This window comes from Diprion similis, chromosome 7 (assembly GCF_021155765.1).
Source record: "Diprion similis isolate iyDipSimi1 chromosome 7, iyDipSimi1.1, whole genome shotgun sequence".
Taxonomy (NCBI): Eukaryota; Metazoa; Arthropoda; class Insecta; order Hymenoptera; family Diprionidae; genus Diprion; species Diprion similis.
In genome coordinates this window covers 7,894,951-7,913,060 of record NC_060111.1, presented here as the reverse complement: position 1 = coordinate 7,913,060, position 18,110 = coordinate 7,894,951, and the positions used below count along the sequence as shown (strand labels likewise).

The window sequence follows — 18,110 nt, the reverse complement described above, 5'->3', positions numbered from 1 at the left end:
ATAATTGAGAACGAAGCAGAAATAGAATCAGAGAGCGATCAGATCCTTCTCAGGACGTTTGGACTCTACCATGGGTGGTCGATAGAGGTTAGGTTGGGTAAATGAGCGTAGGCAATGAGTCGGCGAGACAAAACAGACGGTTTATATAATGTGATGAAAAATTAATATTGGTTTGGTCAGGGAATTAACAGGATAACAAGGAATGCATATGATAGGAGTAAGGGTATTGGGTGTTGGGTGATTAAAAGCTGGCACAATTTTAAATGTATTTGGAAAAGGAGAGTGTTTGGAATAACGTCACTTCCGCTATTGGATGGTTGTTACAAGGACAATTGTAAACCTTCACTATCGGATGGTTACACACAGAGACATACAAGGATAGAAAACCTCTGCTATTTGATGGTTCCTGATCCTGTTCCTTTTCACAAGGACCTCCTGACAAACGGTAAATGTTATATTGAAAACGCGGAGAGAAAATGACGTTTATATCGATTCTCAACGTGACTAGACTTTTGTCGTGCTATTTCCGGAAATCAGTGAACGACATGAAGCTAAAACATGAAGTTAAATGCTAAGATCTGGCTCTTGGCAAAAATCAAACAGCTCAGCGAGCTTGAAAGACCGAAGTCGATCCTCGGGCACGACTACTGATTCAATTCGTAATATCAAAGGGTCCGACACAGGCAGAAAGACCGAAGTACGAATCTATGGATTATGCGATTCCTTCCAATAAACCAGCGAGTTCATGGATTGAATCAAGTGCAGCTTCCTGCTTCCTATCTTTGTCGGATTTCAAGTCCCCCTCGAAGCTTTGTAATTCATGAAAATCATAAAATCCATGGACATTAAAAAAACTGGACACCTTTTTTGATAACATATTGAAAATACAGCCAAATTGGTGGGGAGACAAGTTCTATAGAGGATTTTTCGGGGGCCTTTAGTGGAGTAACTTTTCGATCGTTGAAATAACGTGACTAAATTTTTCTGCTCAGCTTCTTGTCGTGTACCAAAATTTCTACTTTCTGTCAGCAAACGGTCAAGAATTCTCAAGCATTCTTTGGGGAAAATACCGCCTGCTTCTGTCTGATTACATGCCAGCTTTTGCTTTCAATCAACGTCAATAGCATACTGCGAGATATTTGGTGGCAACATGTGCTCAGAACAATGTGAAGATTGACACCTAACCTGTATACAGCAGTGAACGAACCATAGCAAAATGTACCCTTAAATTGTCAGAAACTTATTGCTCTTCACGGTGGCGATTCTATTTTTACTGTTTTTCTTTCGTTGCTTTTTCTTTGTTGCAATTAGCCACGTTTCTTTCATACAATCTCTTGCTAGATGCTAGATATTGGTTGGCCAAGAATTGGCACTTTTTATTACATAACATTTCTACGAACTTATAAATAATCGTACTCGTTAGCTTCCAAGATCTCTTGAGAAATGATAAATCAAACGAAATGGAATGATAAACAAAAGCACAGAGATCGATACTTCATTTGAAATCTCATCACAATGACTGAAAGTTTTTTTAATTTGTTCAATGTCACTCTAGGATTACCTATTTTGATGCGAAGGCTATTTTCTACAAAGTCACCGAAACAGATTTTTTTCTTTCGCTAGTCGACTCGATATTGCCTGTATTTGCTAATCATAATCAATACAGGTCTCATATTGTAACTAGTAATTACAAGTATTCTGAAACCACCTACCGCCTTTATTAATTCAGAGACTCAATTATTCGATTTCAATCAAAGTGAATCTAAAACTGAGGCTGTTAATGGCAAATCGAATTTGACTGGTGTAAAAAAAACGTGACAAAGAATAAAGAACTTTCACGAGGTTGAAGTTAACAAAGTTATCGTAAAGAAACGAAAAATTGGAAATAAAATCACTATTTTCTTATTTTAACAAATGATTTTTAAGGAACTAAGATTGCAATATATGTTTTTTTTCTTACGGTTTACCGACCGTCGGCAGATTCAATATGGCAGACTCGAATTCATTATTTCATTCTATTTTCAAAAAACTGTGTGAGCATATGTTTTTCGAAGTCCTGAATTCGAGAAGAGTGCTTAAAAATCCGGAATACTATAATGTCGATAACAAAAACCAACTTTCCAACTAAAATCTTTTCACCGTCGTTTGTCAAAAATTTTCTATGCCAATCGCCATACACGAAAGTCTTGGAAATCTGAAATTTCAAATTTCGAAATAATCAGGTTAACTTCGAATTCAGCAGCCCCAAAAAGCAAAAAGAAATTACTTTGATCCGGAATGGCCGGCCACAAAGAGGCCATTTTTTCTTTGTAAAATTTTGAAAGATAAAAGTCAACCAATTTGTGGAACGAGAGAACAGAGAAAATGAGAGAAAAGTTAAGGAGCTGGTGGTATAATGAATCATCCAGCCATTCATCTGTCTCCCCAATTTTTCTTTGCTTCATCATTACCGCTATCATCATCATCATTATTAAGCATCTGTGTATTATTGTTACTACTCCGATAATTGATGATGGTCATTCTTCTCAGTGACGCGAACAACAAGTGCACACCACGTAAGTTTTTTTTCCTGGAGAAATTTTCAACCGTTAAGTTATGCTTAAGTAAGATTGTGTTTTTGTTAAAGGGCGGAGTATTTAACGAGCGAGCGTCAAAGTTACGACTCTCAGTCGATAAAGCATCCAAGGAATAATCTCACTACCCAGCTCTTTGCATATATCTACTGAAATTTTTTTCACGTGAATTTCATATTCCGCGGGGTTCTTTGACGCAGGCAGGTTAACGAAGAGAAAGAATAGAGACTTGGATAAAAAGTTAAAAGTCTTCTCACGAGCCCATTGTATGTACGTAAATTTAATATAGCGTAAGACAAGACCGCGAAACCGTCGCGGCACATCAAATTCGTAACGGTTAAAAAATCAAATTTAAATTTCTTTCAATTGGATTTTTTTAATCTATTATTCATGAATTGTTGAATCATTATTTGGTTATGTTTTAACAAAAATATCATGAAATCCTTTATGTGCTATAAAATATTGACACACAAATTTCGTCAAAAAGTTGTTCGAAATAAAAGAAAAAAATCAGAAGGATAGTTTACCAGGAGATTGAACCATTTATATAACGTCTGAATGAATTTAGTTTCTGTATTAAACTAATCCTTGACAACTCGATGACGTATCGCTAAAAATTCTTGTGAGATACTGAAATCTTTGGAACAGAGAAATTTTAGTACAATTTAACAAACCTAGAACTACTGGCTCTAGCCAGTAGCCGGGATAACGGATATTTGAGGTTAGGTATGGTACATTCTTGTACTACACGGAAGCTTAAAAGAGGCATTAAAATAGCGGGACAAAAAACGCATGCACTATATATAATGAACAAAGTGCCGTACGATCCAGCATTATTTTTCATACAATATGAATATTTATGTCCGACCCTAACCACCAAACGCTGTGGTGGGGCTTAGTTTATTCAAGGGAATATTTACAGCTCGGTCGTGTTGGAGCTTAGCGGACAAATCAGGAGGAACTAAATGCCGGAGAAATCAGCCTCTGCGACTGCATTATTAATTCGCTCTCTTGTTACAGGTTAATTTCGACTATTGTAATATTACATAACCACACTTCTCGTATTGGAACAGCTGCAATTTTTATATTGTAAAAATCTTTGATATGTATTTAAAACACTTACAACAGATTGGAACCGTATTGATAATCATGGCGAAGTTAGTAACGTTATCGTAACAATTGATTCCGAGGAAAAACCGTTATTACGAAATTTCGAAACTGTTCGAAATTCAATAAACCTTAACAAAAGAAAACAGACTTATATTTTGCAATCCTAGTTACTTCAAAATCATTGTTGAAATAAAAAATTAGTCATATTTTCACAATGATTCGTTACTATAACGTTACGCATAAACCTTTATAACGTACCAATCGTTCTCAACATGTGATTGAACTAATGTGAGCTTATAATACGCGGTCTTACACATAGTTCTTGAAACTCAGGCAGAATTTCAATAGGAGGCAGTGACTCCACCATTGAAGAAACATCCAGGTAGCGCTGCGATCCAGGAATACAAAAACATAACCTACATCGTGCGTGTGACTGATGTACTGCATGTCGATTTCGTTTACATTTTCGATAATGTAATGTTATTTATGAGTTTATGAGTTCGGTTATTTCAACATTTCAATTTGTCTTCTAGTTTCCGCTCGGTATTAAGTTGACTTGACAATGTAAAATAATTAAAGCAGTTGAAATTTGTGTAAGTATAACTCAACCACATGAACCACTTCTCATTTTAAATCTTTTAATCTCATGACAGCTGTTATTATTTGGTAGAATAGAATATACGATAACTTGAATGAATTAATCGACTTTCAAAGGATCGCTAATAACAATTTTATGGAACTCGAGTTAGTCCAGTTTCTTACATGCCTGCAGTTTGATCAAGACTAATAATTTCAACTCTCTTTATGTTCCAGAAGCAACATCAAATCATCTGTGTAGTAATGAAAATTGGCATCGGAACAGCGGCTTCAATGGTTGAAATAAGGAAAGGTATGTTTCTCAAATAATACCTCCCCCCCCTTCCCCCTCCCCAAATATAATGTAGTTTGAATTATTCCATTCCTCCCCGGAGCAAGATGATATGTTAATCTGTTGAATTAATGTGTCAGACAATATTGGTACACGCGAATCCAATTCGCAATCGACACAGATCTGTTGTTTTCTCATCCAAGCTACAGATATGCTTGTACGTATGTACATATATTCCGATATACATAAAATGTAAAATATATATGAGAGTATGCCGCCGGGAGCTCGGCATGATATTAAAATACATTCATGTACTATTGTATATACATTATACTCGTATAAGGTATACTTTTCGTAAAACAAAACTGATGTAGAAGTTCGAGAGGTGCCTCTTGTTATAATTAAAAAATGGCGTTAGCGCTCGAGGGAATTTTTTTTCAGCTTAACCAGTCCGGAAAAGTGAATCTATTACGAAGCAGGGATCACGAACGCCGGAGATGGACGAAAAATAAAATAACACGATCACTCTACGACTGCGAGGTCTAGTTAATAATGCTTTGATACTATTTTCCCGTTTCATATCACGATTTTTGGACAGTTGGAAGTTAAGTTAGAAGCAAATGTTCAAAAGTTTTTAGATACGAATATAAAAAAAATAGTATATTGTGCAACTAGTGCGCATAAGACACGATTCTGAGTGAGTCTGAAGTTAACCGGATATCACACGAACTCAGAATTGTCTTGCCCACGAGTTATACATAATATTGAAAATGAGCAAAGGGCGTGATTTCTCAATCATTGACAGTTATGGGAAAAAATAAACCCTGGGGGGGGGAGGTGAGGGCGAGGTGAGGGCGAAGCCCCTCCATCAATACAAAGATGTAGATTCAAAAAGAACGAAAAAAAAAAACAATCTTTTACAAATCGAGTGTTGAAACAATCTCAACTTTTGCATACATGGAAGGATAGTTATGATGTCGCGAAAACCTAACCTCAGTTGAGAGAACTCACAGCGCGAACATAATGAAGTTGGCGCGATTCACGAGACGTATTTACGAGTCGGGTAGTAGAGCACGCCACCGTACGGAGGCTATTTGCTCTATGAGTGGACAAAAACAGTTTTTGTTCTCGAATGTCGCAAATGGTTCGCCAATTCCCAACACGCACGTCATTCGCTAAGAAGTAGCGTGTTTTGTTCACTTTCAGCATGCGACCAAAATCGCATGTTTTTACATTTGGGTTGCGAAAAATAGCTATATGTTATCTAATGGTATAAACCTGGGATTATACTGAGAATTTTATAATTACCTTTGGCACGTTTGACTCGCGTAACAAAAAAAAAAACTAATATCAATAGGTTGGCCAGTGTGAAATACCGTCGAGAAACATTTTTAATAACAACCTGTAATTCTGGTTATAGTAATTATTATATGCCAAGGGAATTTCTTGATTACCGCGGAAAAAAGCAAATTCTACGTATTCATATTTTCAACTTCACATTTTATCAGCTTTGGGTGGCGCAAAAAAACCGACTATTTTTTTTTTTTTTTTTTTAGTCTCGTGTGACAAAATGTTAGTTTTTGATGTTTTAAGAGCCCACTCCAAAGGACAGTTCAAGAAAAAATTTTTAAGAGGTCGCTCCACATTTTTTAAAACGTCAGAAATCGTTTTTTTTTTTTTTTTTTTGTTTTATTTTTCTTCTCGTTACGGTGTAATTTTATAGACAAAAGAAAAATAAGTTTCCGAAAGTTTCAGTTCGAAATTTGAATTTTGAAAGGTCGCTCATAATTTGTTCTTCAATTTTTTGGTGCATTTCTTTAGATCTTTTCGAGGGACCTTTTAATATTCATATTAAAATTTCATAAATTTTTTTTCTTCAATTTAGTAAGAAAGAATCGACAATAATACACCACGACATGAATTAAAAATCAAACAAAATACTGAAAACACAATTTTTTTAATTTAATTTTTTGACGTTTTTGACATTGTAAAAAATTTTGAGCGACTTCTTAAAATTTTTTTTTTTAGCTGTTCTTTGGAGTGAGCTCTTAAAACATCAAAAACTAACATTTTGTCACACGAGACGCAGAAAAAAAAAATAGTCGATTTTTTTGCGCCACCCTAATGTATATGTTGCATGTACGCACATACATAAAAAAGCTGCAGAAACGATGTCATATGTGAATTTGCCAACGGCCCTACAAGATACAGACAACATTGCGTATACACACTGAATAGCTATTACTTTTGCATCTCTTTGTCAAACTGCGCTGCTGCACGATACTGGCTTCCGGATCTCTTTGAATCGCCAACTTTTCTGCAGCATGCTCTCACCTCTGATCGTGTGAAAGGTGTATTGTATGGGCAATCCTGAAAGCGCTTGTGTAAAAAGCAAGCACTAGAGCTTGAATATCTGTGCCGCTCGGAAGTCCTTGAATTTTGCAGGGTAAGGAAAAAGTATGGAAACCCCTAGAAATCTCGCAAAGTTCGGCGAAAAAAAAATACCAAGAATAAATCTTAGGAATCTAAGGGTAATTCTTCTTAAGGAATCTTATCTTCAATTCATTTTGAGATCAACTTTGATTTTTCAAATAGGAACTCCCATTTTTGGTGCCAGAATAGAAAAGAGCGGGAAATTTTACATTCAAATGTGTGTTAACGCCTGGGGTCAGTGTGACCTCTACGGGTTGGATAAAGATCAAAAGCATGCTTGGTGATAATAAAGCAAAATGTTTCACAGAAAAAATGTCAAGTTTGGTCAGGACAATCTGAATAGCTTTTGGACATTCATCCTGAAGTCAAACTATGAGGTTCACTATTTTTTAATGAAAGTTTTCATTTTCATCACCAGCATTTTTCTTTCGGTGCACCACAGCAACATCGACGTGGACGTAAAAGGATTCTGTTCCCTTTAGGATCTTTTTACCAATATTAGACTCATGCATTACCGGCATTCGCGTAATGTCGGTAAAAAATGTCGTCAAAATGAGATTTCGGTGTTCTTCATAATCGAAAACCAGATCAGTTGCCATTTCGTCATTTCACCATCAAATCTCATGGAACTGGGCTCAAAATGTGTGTTCCATCACCGCCGAGTGGCATCATACCGGATAGTTCGATCCATTCAGTGTAACTGTGAAAATTCGGCCAATTTCTGTGAGTGGTAACCAATCTGTAAAATTTTTTTCCAAATTTTGAAAAAATAAAAAGACGCTCCACTCCTTGCCAAAATAAGGCATTAACTGCCAAAGTTTCACTCTGATCGCTTGAGCGGTATAGGAGTTTTGCATCCCCGCGTTTTTGAGGTGTACAACGCGTCTTTATAAGCACCACGCGAGGGCGCCTCGAGCGCCATCCTTCTGACGTTGTCGGCAGTGCCTGGAAACTTTGATTGCCATGGTTCCGAGCAGGAAGTAATACTAGGGAGGAGATATATCTCCGCGTTACAAAAGTGGGCCACATTCTGGTCGGAAGTTTGTCGTTCCAATAGCACCACTCGCAGCGCCGGTTTCGTCTGTTGCACTGTGCTTGATGGCTAGCAACACGAAATAAACTGTCAAACCCTTACAAACGCCATCTTAATGCTTTGTTATCGGATCCTGCGAATTCATTGTTTGATATTAAATGTTACTATCTGTTGGTAATTAACCCCTCCGCAGTCCTGTGTGAAAATGTCTTATCAATTTTGCAGTTTTGGCATCCATTTATGCTTAAAATGTAAAAATAATCAGTCAAATACTTTCGTATTTTTGGCCCGCATATGTGTTACTGGCACTTAAGGAGTTAAGCACAACGGAAAATTGAAGTTAGTTTTGTACAACATACGAAACTGCTATCGAGTCACAAGTAAATAAGTCGAATAACGTCAACATTAAAGTCAATCTGATAGCAACCTGGAAATATTTTACGAAAGATTTGAACGAAAATACTTTGCCAGCAAATTGAACATAACCTCTTTACATAAAAGGTAAGTTTGTCGAGCTTTGTTTTCTACCGTGAATTTTGTTTTCTCATCGTTTTGGGACATTTTCTTTTCGACACCTGTGTGTGACTCATTTCTTAATCAATAATTGTGCGCACATATAACCCTTTCAAATTTTCGATGCAACAGACGAAACCAGTGCTGCGAGCGGTGCTATCGGTACTATAAACTTCCGATCAGAATGTGTGCCACCTTTGCCATCGGAAAGATCACGGAATTATGTCTCCTCCGTAATATGACTTCTTGGTTTCGGGCTGAATTCTCCATTCATGAATAATCGCCCATTGTCACAATTCCGCAAAAAACCATGCCATTTCTTAATTTCAGCGTGAAACACACATGTTTTTGGGATTGGGCAATTAACTGTTTGTTCATTTTCACAAAGAAGGTTAATTACGTACTTAGCAATGATTGATTTCAATATTTTTTCATTATTACAAGTGAAATTTTTTCCGGCATTCATTTAGATATCCTTCGAAACTGATCTTTGCGAATTGTTATTTCGGTAGTTTCTAAGATGCAAAGTAAATTGCTGTACATAGTTTTTAATACTTTTTGCACACTGTGGCAACTTCGACTCATAGAGTATTCATGATTATTTTCAGATGATTGCATCTAGTTTGTCCGCAGGCTTGTCACACCAAGTTTAATCGGCTATTATATAAACATAACCTTAGACTTCGCGGGATCATCAGCCATGGGTCTAGCTTCCTCGGAAACTCAGAATCTCATGAATCTAACTTGAATTAGTTTATAATGACTACCACTGATTTGAAAGTTTTTGTTCGGAACTATCAAGTGAACAAAAATCACTTTTTATTCATTATCTTGTATAAATTGAACCAGGCGAAAAAAGATTTCTTTAGTGTTGTGACTAGACAGTTGCATTGTTTATATTCTATCATCATCATCATCATCATCATCAGTCTTTATTAATGTTGAATGTAAAAATAATCCGCGACCGTCGAAGTTTTTACTTCGAAGAGATCGACACTTAATGACATAAAAACTATTAAAGTTTGCTCTTGCATTGGTACTGCTATAATCAACTATTGATTCTGAAAATATTGAAATTTGAAACGTTACTAAAGTGATATCATCAAACGACTTTTGATGCGCCATAAAGTTGAATGAAAACTTCTGTGAAAAAATTGTACGATGATTTTGTTGAATCCTACGACTCGTCATTTCGAATTTGGAAATACCTTCGCCATAACTATACGCAAGACAAGTTAATTTCACTTTAGTTAAAGCTCTTAGTATCTAAAATCTAAAAAAAATATTTCAATGTTCATGGTTACGGATTCATCTTTGTCACGCTAATGAGTTTTGGTATCAATTCATTATTTCTATACTTCATTATGCTTTTATCCATTCTTCTTACGTAAAAATAGATTACACAAAAAAGAGCATCATGTACATAAGCGCCGACTCCGGGGTTGCTCAGATACTCCAGTACTTAGTACTTAATACTTTCGTCGATTGCATAAAGTAACGAACAATTTTAAGCCCAATTGCTCACACTTGAGTAGAATCGTATAACACAGGGTGAAATTCACCCGAGCTCCAAAAAAGTGATATTCTGCTTCAACAATTAGTTCTAAAAATCAAAAAAAAAAAATATCTAGGTATTGTTTAAGGATCGCAAAAAAATCCTTATCAGTTTTTATAACAAAAATTTATTGTTTTAATATTGTAAAACATCGGCAAAGTTAAGGTACTAAGCAACTCTACGAGAAGTTTGATATATGCTTGGCGTGATATTTACCCAAAGTGACCAATTAGGGTTAAAAAACGAATGCAAAAAAAGTAGATGGGTAATTCAACTTCATAGATTCTCTAGATTTGTTCATTTTTTTTTTTTCTTTTTTTAACCTGAGTTATCAGTGTCTTGATTTACGATTTCTGTTTTGAAGATGGTTCATGTTTTTTGCAGAGCAACCCCTTTGCTCTATTGTAAGAAGACTGATGCACAGATGCTTGAAATTTAAAAAATTCTTTGCTATTCCATGTACTTGGTACGCAACTCTACTGAGTATCTTGATTCATCGTTATACACCGTCATAATGAAAACGTTATCCACCCTTGGATCACCATCGATTTAGAATTAATTGAAAGCTTGACAGATATGAACTATACTGCCATAAATCTCTGGAAAGGAAGTCGACAGAAAGTACACGGCATTTCCTTTTAATATCCGATGTCTCGATCTGTCTTCCCGCATTAAGTATCACGCTCCGCTAATAGCTCATGGAGTTATAAGTTTCGAGGGAGATACAGGCGGCCTACTTGTATCCCAGAAGTAAAAACACAGCGGGAACTGCTTAGCGACTCTAGGGCCAACTGCCAAGGATGGAACTTCCTTCCGAGCTGTAAAACTTTCGTTATAAATCAAAGAAAAGTTTGAAAGATGCTGTGTGTGGGAGGAACTCAGGGCAGGAGGGAAAGCATGGCAGCACACGCGTTAAACGTTTCAAGCAGTTTGCTTTGCTACAAGAAACATGGAATTCGTAAGTAAAAATTTTAGGATCCCGGAGAGAGATGGAACGTGGATGAATAAATAAATAAACGGAGATATGATCTCACCAGAGGTGGGGAAATAAAATCTTTCAGTTTCGCGACAGGCACACTCACCGCTTTGCATATTTAACAAATATAAACTGATCACTTAGGCCATCAGAAATTCCTGAACGTCTTCCAGGGTTTACCTTCCAATGCGTTATGTTATAACAGTTTATTGAAGAATTTTTTACCAGTCGTCGTGCGAACTATTGCGCAACTTCAAACGACAAGTATTTTAAGGGTATCTGATCACCTCAGATATATGATTTCAATTGATTAAGTAGTAAAGATTTGTTAAACTTATAGTCAAGTAAAAATGAGTCGAATAATGAGAAACAAGAACTAAAGCTAATGAAGATTAACCTCGTTAAGGAGTCCTTCTGATCTAAAAGTAATTCGTGAACACTGAATTTCGTTAAACACATAAACACATCGCCATTGAAAACATTGTCAATGAAATCATATGACTTGACTGCTTTTTTAGAAAAAAAATTTACATACTTTATACAATTTTAATGAAAAATTAAGCTCGCTTAATCGATAAATGGGTGGTCCATACCTACGATCTGGGGGCTACTGTTGAAATGTTCTTTATCATCAGTAGTGAGATCCTTTCATAATTTGACCTATACACTTGTGAATGCTCTACTGTGCTTCTGCTACAGATTTGTACGGTGGGATTATACATTCCATTCGAGCTTCCAACTCGAGATGCTGGTAGACCTAGCAGGATTGTCACATCTCTTGGTGAATAGTTCATCCGAGAACTTTGGACTGTTACATTTCAAAACAGTTGAGGAGTTGATATCCGACGAAGTAACATCTCCAACTATGAACTATGGGAAAATTTAACTTCAATATGTTTGACGTTAACCATACACCGTATGATAAAAATTTTTCAATTAGATGTAAGTAGAGATTACTCCTCAGGGACGCTTGTCAAACGTTTCAAAACTGAAACGTCAAATTTTAAGTAAATTTATAAGACGACCCTACGAAACTTCCAGACTTGATATCGAGGATGAATAATTCCTCGTTGATAGATTTGAGGAAAAGTAAATTTTCCCATATTATAGATTATCTACTTATATGCATATTGCTAGTCTTGATTATTGGGATCCCGATATCAAGGGTTGTGTGCAAGGAATCGCAATCAAAAATGGGATTCACGTAAGTTTGGCATTGAGCATCCACAGCACTTGTAAAAACTAGGTCCAATATATTTCCTGAGGTAATCGTACCGTACTTCAGTTGAAAGACACCATAAGATTGGCAAAAGTTAGTTGATGAGTTCATCACGAATCTAATATTAGGGTTACTATGATAACTACCGGGCACTCAATTCCTGGCCTGTCTAATCCAATTATGGGCTGGAATGTTGTAGTCGCCGATCAAGATCAAGTTGTCACTGCTTGATCCTCGGGTAACTTCAGTATATGAGCTTTGCACTCTCTCAATGAACTGAGAGTAGTAATCCGAGGAAGAAACTGGTGGATTATAAATTGCTTAAATTATAAAGCACACTTTGTTGACTGTAACTTTAACCATACCGTATTTGAACGACTGTTTCTAATACGAACAAGAAAGTATTTCAACCGTCTATTTATCACAGTGAGAATTCGTCTATTGATCGCGACCAGTACACCCCCCCCCCCCCTGGTTTGATTGCTAGTAAGCAATGACCTATGTAAATGGTTACATTAAATTAGACCAGTCCGAGTTAACCATCAAATATGCTGTCATCTAGCAAGTCTCCGTCAGTACAACACATCGGATTCTCAAATCAGTTGTGTTGATGATCTAAATTCAGCCATATGTCCTTTGATACCGTGAATATTCTGATAAGAAATCCTTATGCAACCTTTGATGCTGTCCAGTTTGCTACAGGCTTTTATTATGGGTTATGACTAGGATGTCTCTAACATACTTTATGAAGAGATTGCTTTCTCCGTTTTCTTTGCGATCCTCAAGTTCAGCGCGCAACTTATTGTAGTGAGCAAGTTGAGGTTCGTGAGGTCGCTCCTGAATACGTCTGGATCACTAGTAAACCCTCTTCTGTTTTTGAAAATCCAATGTACATCTTCGGAAACAATCAGAGTTACTTTGAGTAGCCTGACTGTACCTGTCACCATATTTTTGCTTACATGAACCACTCTAATTTTATTGGGGTCAAGAGGAGGCTACTCAGGGCCACTGGTAATCAACTCCCTTATAGTACGCCGGTGAAAATCCGGTCAGTTGAATGATATAATATTATTTTTACGGCATGGGCATTGAAAAGTCCACTTTTTGTGGCAGTTTTCGTTCCGTAAAGTGACGCTTTATACGGCAGCGAACAAAGTTGCGGAATAAAGAGTTTATTCCGCAGTTTTGATGCGCAGTTCGATGTGCGCATCCCAAAATGCCGAATAAAGTAGCTTCGTCGAACAAATCGCGACATAACCTCACTCTTCGTTTTGCTTTTCAATGCCTATACCGTAAAAAATATTGTATGTGGCATGCCTGTAAACTGTTTTTTGGCTCGGATAATTTCAGTACCCGCTTCCGGCTCGCTTTCGGATCGCCTTCAGCTCGTCCTGAAATCTTTATCCTTGCGAAAAAACAGGCGGTTTACGGGCATGCCACATAAATAACTATTGCCTGAACTTTCTATCGCAGATTGCATTAATGAGAAATTCATTCGAAGAGATAACCAACCCTCCAATACTGTCTACTCGTCAATCTAGCTCGTCAATCCTAGCGTGGGTATCATTAATGTTATCCACAATGTTATCAATCTTCTTGTTGATCATATTGAACTCTTCACCCTGTCCCAGAGTGGCTTCGAGTTACTGTCAAACTCTATATTGTTATCATCTGAGCCGGAATCTGACTGTTTCCAAAGGAAAGTTGCGATGAGTTACCTAACCGTTGTATCACACAACCACAACAGGGTAGGGCTTCATATTTAGTATCAACTCTCTTTTCACACAACACGTGAAAAGGTACAGTACAATGTGAGCATTTGACTGCATTTTTTATAGATATTGAGCCAGGCTTATTAGAAAGAATTATAAACATATATCAGTTTCTATTTTATCGAAAAATAAGTTCGTCCAGAGAAGGTAGACGACGCATCAATCCCTCTTGTCAACTTTATGGTTTATAGCGGGTCTAATACTGCATTAGCTTTCGCATGGATGCGACTAAAGGACACAAGTTTGTAATCCAATGCAATCTGCGATAATAAATGCTTGTGATAACAATAAATCGTAACAAAACAGTATGAATTTTTCTGTATCGTCTAAATTTCCGTGAAATTTCACTCGATGATAAGGATTTAATTAATTCGATACGCAAATAAATTCAGCTCATCTCCATGCGGAGTAAATAGGAACCAGTTTGGTATATAACCATAATTTGAAATTGACAACGAGTTTGCACCGCTTGGGACGTACTACTGTGCGTTAATGTAATTGGTGTAGTGAGTTACCGGGAGGTAGAAGGGGAGGGGGGGCAGAGACGGACAGCCAGCGCCCCCGTCATGTGGGAAATATACGCGCGATATGAGGGTAGTAATTTAACTCGGCGGTGATCCCCTTGACGGAAAACTATGCGCGTCAACCTAACCTTACCTATCCTAACCTAACCTAAACTAAGCAAACCTAACCTGTTCAATTCTATACTTTGAACGAGAGAAACTAGGTGAAAGGTAGCGAAGCTACACCCCGGCAATCGACCCCCCATTCCCCCACGTTAACTTGATTCAGGTCCCTCGATGAATATTCGATGGCTCATTAGTATCGTAACCGGGCACTATAGAGCACTTTCTCGCACTTTGTCCGCGTCTCGGCGTTGCAGCGTGGCGTCGATCAATGGAAGCGCAGAAAAAAGGCGGGAAAATAATTGCGGCTGTGAGCCAAGAGAATTTCTCTCGTAATTATATCACCATCAATAACGGGTATTTCAAAATACCCGAGTGTGAGATATCCATATTCACCTTTCCCTGCACATCATGCATATACCGATAAAATTAAACGGAGTCGGTGAAACGGAGTTGCAGACGACCAATTTTTTACGTATATTCTGCGAAAACTGTTTGGTTTTTTTCTTCTTCACCTCTTCAACTTTGCCACTTTTTTGTTCTTGTTGAACCTACTTTCTCCGTAATATATTTCAGATTTTGAAATTCAACCACTTAGGAAATTTTGTCGATTTCTTTTTAGTAAATTAATGTTTGTTGAAAAATATGTTACATGCAGGAGATCAAATATCGAGATGCTGTTAGGAATTTGTTGATTCTATCAACTCTCCAACGATATTTTAGTCTCAAAATTGATTTTTTATTGAAAAAGATGAAAAATAAATTCACAAATATTATCTGAAAAATAAATTCACAAATATTATCTGAAAAATAATATATAGAGTCACTCATAAATAGAAAAACATTTTTCAAACTTTTCAACGAGAAGTAAATTTTGTTTAATACCATCATGTATTTTTTCTTCTGCAATCTATATTTTTCAAGGTACGCTTACTGGAAAGAAAAATGGGAGAATTTTCCGTACGGTTGCATTTGAAAACCTGCAATAATTCACATAAAGTCTTTTTCAACTATAAGTACTAAAAACTGGCCAAGTTTCAAAAAATTCGCGCAGTCATCGAGAAAAAGTGGCTGAGATTACAAAAAGTCGTTTCCACACTGCGTGTGTTCACGCGAGAAATTTGCCGAACCTCAAAACCCCCAGGGCTTGAGGCAGCAGAGGAGCATCGTGCAATTTATCTCACGGCCAGGAAGTAATATTACGGAGAAGACACATATCTCCACGTTACAAAAGTGGGCCACATTTTGGTCGGAAGTTTGTCGTTCCAATAGCACCGCTCGCAGCGCTGGTGTCGTCTGTTGCACTGCACCTGATGACTGGCAACACGAAATAAATGTTCAAACTCCTACAGACGCCATCTTAATGCTTAGTTATCGGAAGCTGCGAATTTATTCTGCAATATTAAATGTTACTATCAGTTAGTAATTAACTCCTTCGCAATCCTGTGTGAAAAATGTCTTATCACTTTTGCAGTTTTGGCATTCATTTATGCTCAAAATGTAAAAATAATCAGTCAAATAGGAAGTCAAATTAAGGAGTTAAGTACAACAGAAAATTGAAGTTAGTTTTGTACAACATACCAAACTACTATCGAGTCATAAATAAGTCGAATAACGTCAACATTAAACTCAATCTGATAGCAACCTGGCAATATTTTACGAAAGATTTGAACGAAAATACTTTGCCAGCAAATTGAACATAACCTCTTTACATAAAACGTAAGTTTATCGGGCTTTGTTTTCTACCGTGGATTTTGTTTTCTCATCGTTTTGAGACATTTTCTTTTCGACACCTGTGTGTGACTCATTTTTTAATTAATAATTGTGCGCACATATAACGCTTTCAAATTTTCGATCCAACAGACGAAACCTGCGCTCCGAACGGTGCTATTGATACTACAAACTTCTGATCACAATTAGTTCTATCTTTGCCATTGGAAAAAAAGGGAGGGGGGTTGTATAGTTCGTTATTGTTGTTACTAATTTCATACCCAATCTGCACGCACAGTGTGTATAATTCGAGGAATTTATCTGCACAGTGAAGGTATCGTAAGTGACTATGCATGTCACGAGATTCGTATCAAATATATTTGTAATATCGTACCTGAGAGCTTTTGAATCCTTAGTCACAAATCTGAAAATGTAGTTCAAAATTCGAATTGGATATCAAAATTTTTTTTTACTGTGAACTTGAAAGCTGATATATAAAAACGGGAAGTTTGAAGACTGGCTCGCAGTCTTGTTGTTCTTAAATATCTGTGTCTTGAAAGTTACCCAGTCAATTTTCAGATCAAAATATTGAAAATTCATCGAGTTATGATTTTTTTTTTTACTAGAATGATCAATTTTCCGGTATTTTCTTGTCTCGTGATTTTTTTTAATATTCATACTGTGAATATTATTCACGAAAACTCTTTATTCCGATACAAATACACAAGATATATAGTTCCAGCTGCAGCACGTCTTGAACCTGCATAAAACCTCAACGACTGAAAATTTCATTTTGCCAAGTATAATAAATTTCCCTTGAAATATCATAGCTAAAGAGTATCCCGAATTTTTTCGACTTATTTGAATCGATATTTACGTTTCTACGACCCAATGTGACACCAGTTTTATACACAGGAGGTGTACAGCGTGAGGGTTAAAGATAAATTGACATCTGGATTTGAGATAAGTGAATCTATGTGGGCTCGCTTGGTTTGCCGTGAAGTCATCCGTACTATAATCGCAGATTGAACCGGACAATAAAACACAACGACGTTGAGACTGCAGTTTGCGATTTATTCGGTAGTTCTCATCGTGTGTCAAGGGGAATAAAAATTCAGGCCAATTCCTGTGTTTATCGATATTCAGAACCATTTTGCTGTGACATGATTATTATATGACGTTCAGGCTCTCACAGATATTCCAAAGCACGAACCGGCTTCTCCGGATTCGATAAAGTCACGGAAGCACCGTTTCTTTCGAATTATACCTGCCCGCACTAGCAGCAAGACGTTTTGTTTTTTTTTTTGTTTACTCCAGAGAATGAAACTTTGATAAGAATATACGACCACGGCTGCATTTCATATTACTGTGACAGGAACGAAAAATAGTTTCGATGTATAAGCTTACCTAAATCCTGAATAAAATTATCTTTCTTGCAAATGGTTTCTTTAGAAAACCCGAAAATTTGCAAAAATCTACATCTGAATAGTCACGATTTGCGGAATATGAAAACATTTTTCCAGATACTATACACCTGGGTTGTTTCAGGAAAATTCCAAAAAGAAATTTTGCATAACTTTGAAAAACATAAAAAAATTTTGATCAACTCCGTTCCTATCAAGCTTTTCTTAATTATTTTACCAACGTAGGTGAATTTTTTTTCACTAAATATTTACTTTTGCCGAATAAAAAGGGTCGCTTTCTTTTCCTGAAATCATTTTG

At 36.7% G+C, this 18,110-nt stretch overlaps 1 protein-coding gene across 2 annotated transcripts in view; it reads left to right on the top strand.

The window, feature by feature from the left end:
- The first annotated feature begins 4,495 nt into the window (after nucleotides 1–4,495).
- Nucleotides 4,496–18,110, top strand: part of LOC124408152 (protein artichoke-like) — a 79,804-nt gene continuing 66,189 nt past the window's right edge. For both annotated transcript variants that reach the window (XM_046884889.1, XM_046884888.1), the window contains exon 1: nucleotides 4,496–4,572. The gene's annotated coding sequence lies outside the window, so the exon portion shown is untranslated. The remainder of the gene's footprint in view (nucleotides 4,573–18,110) is intronic.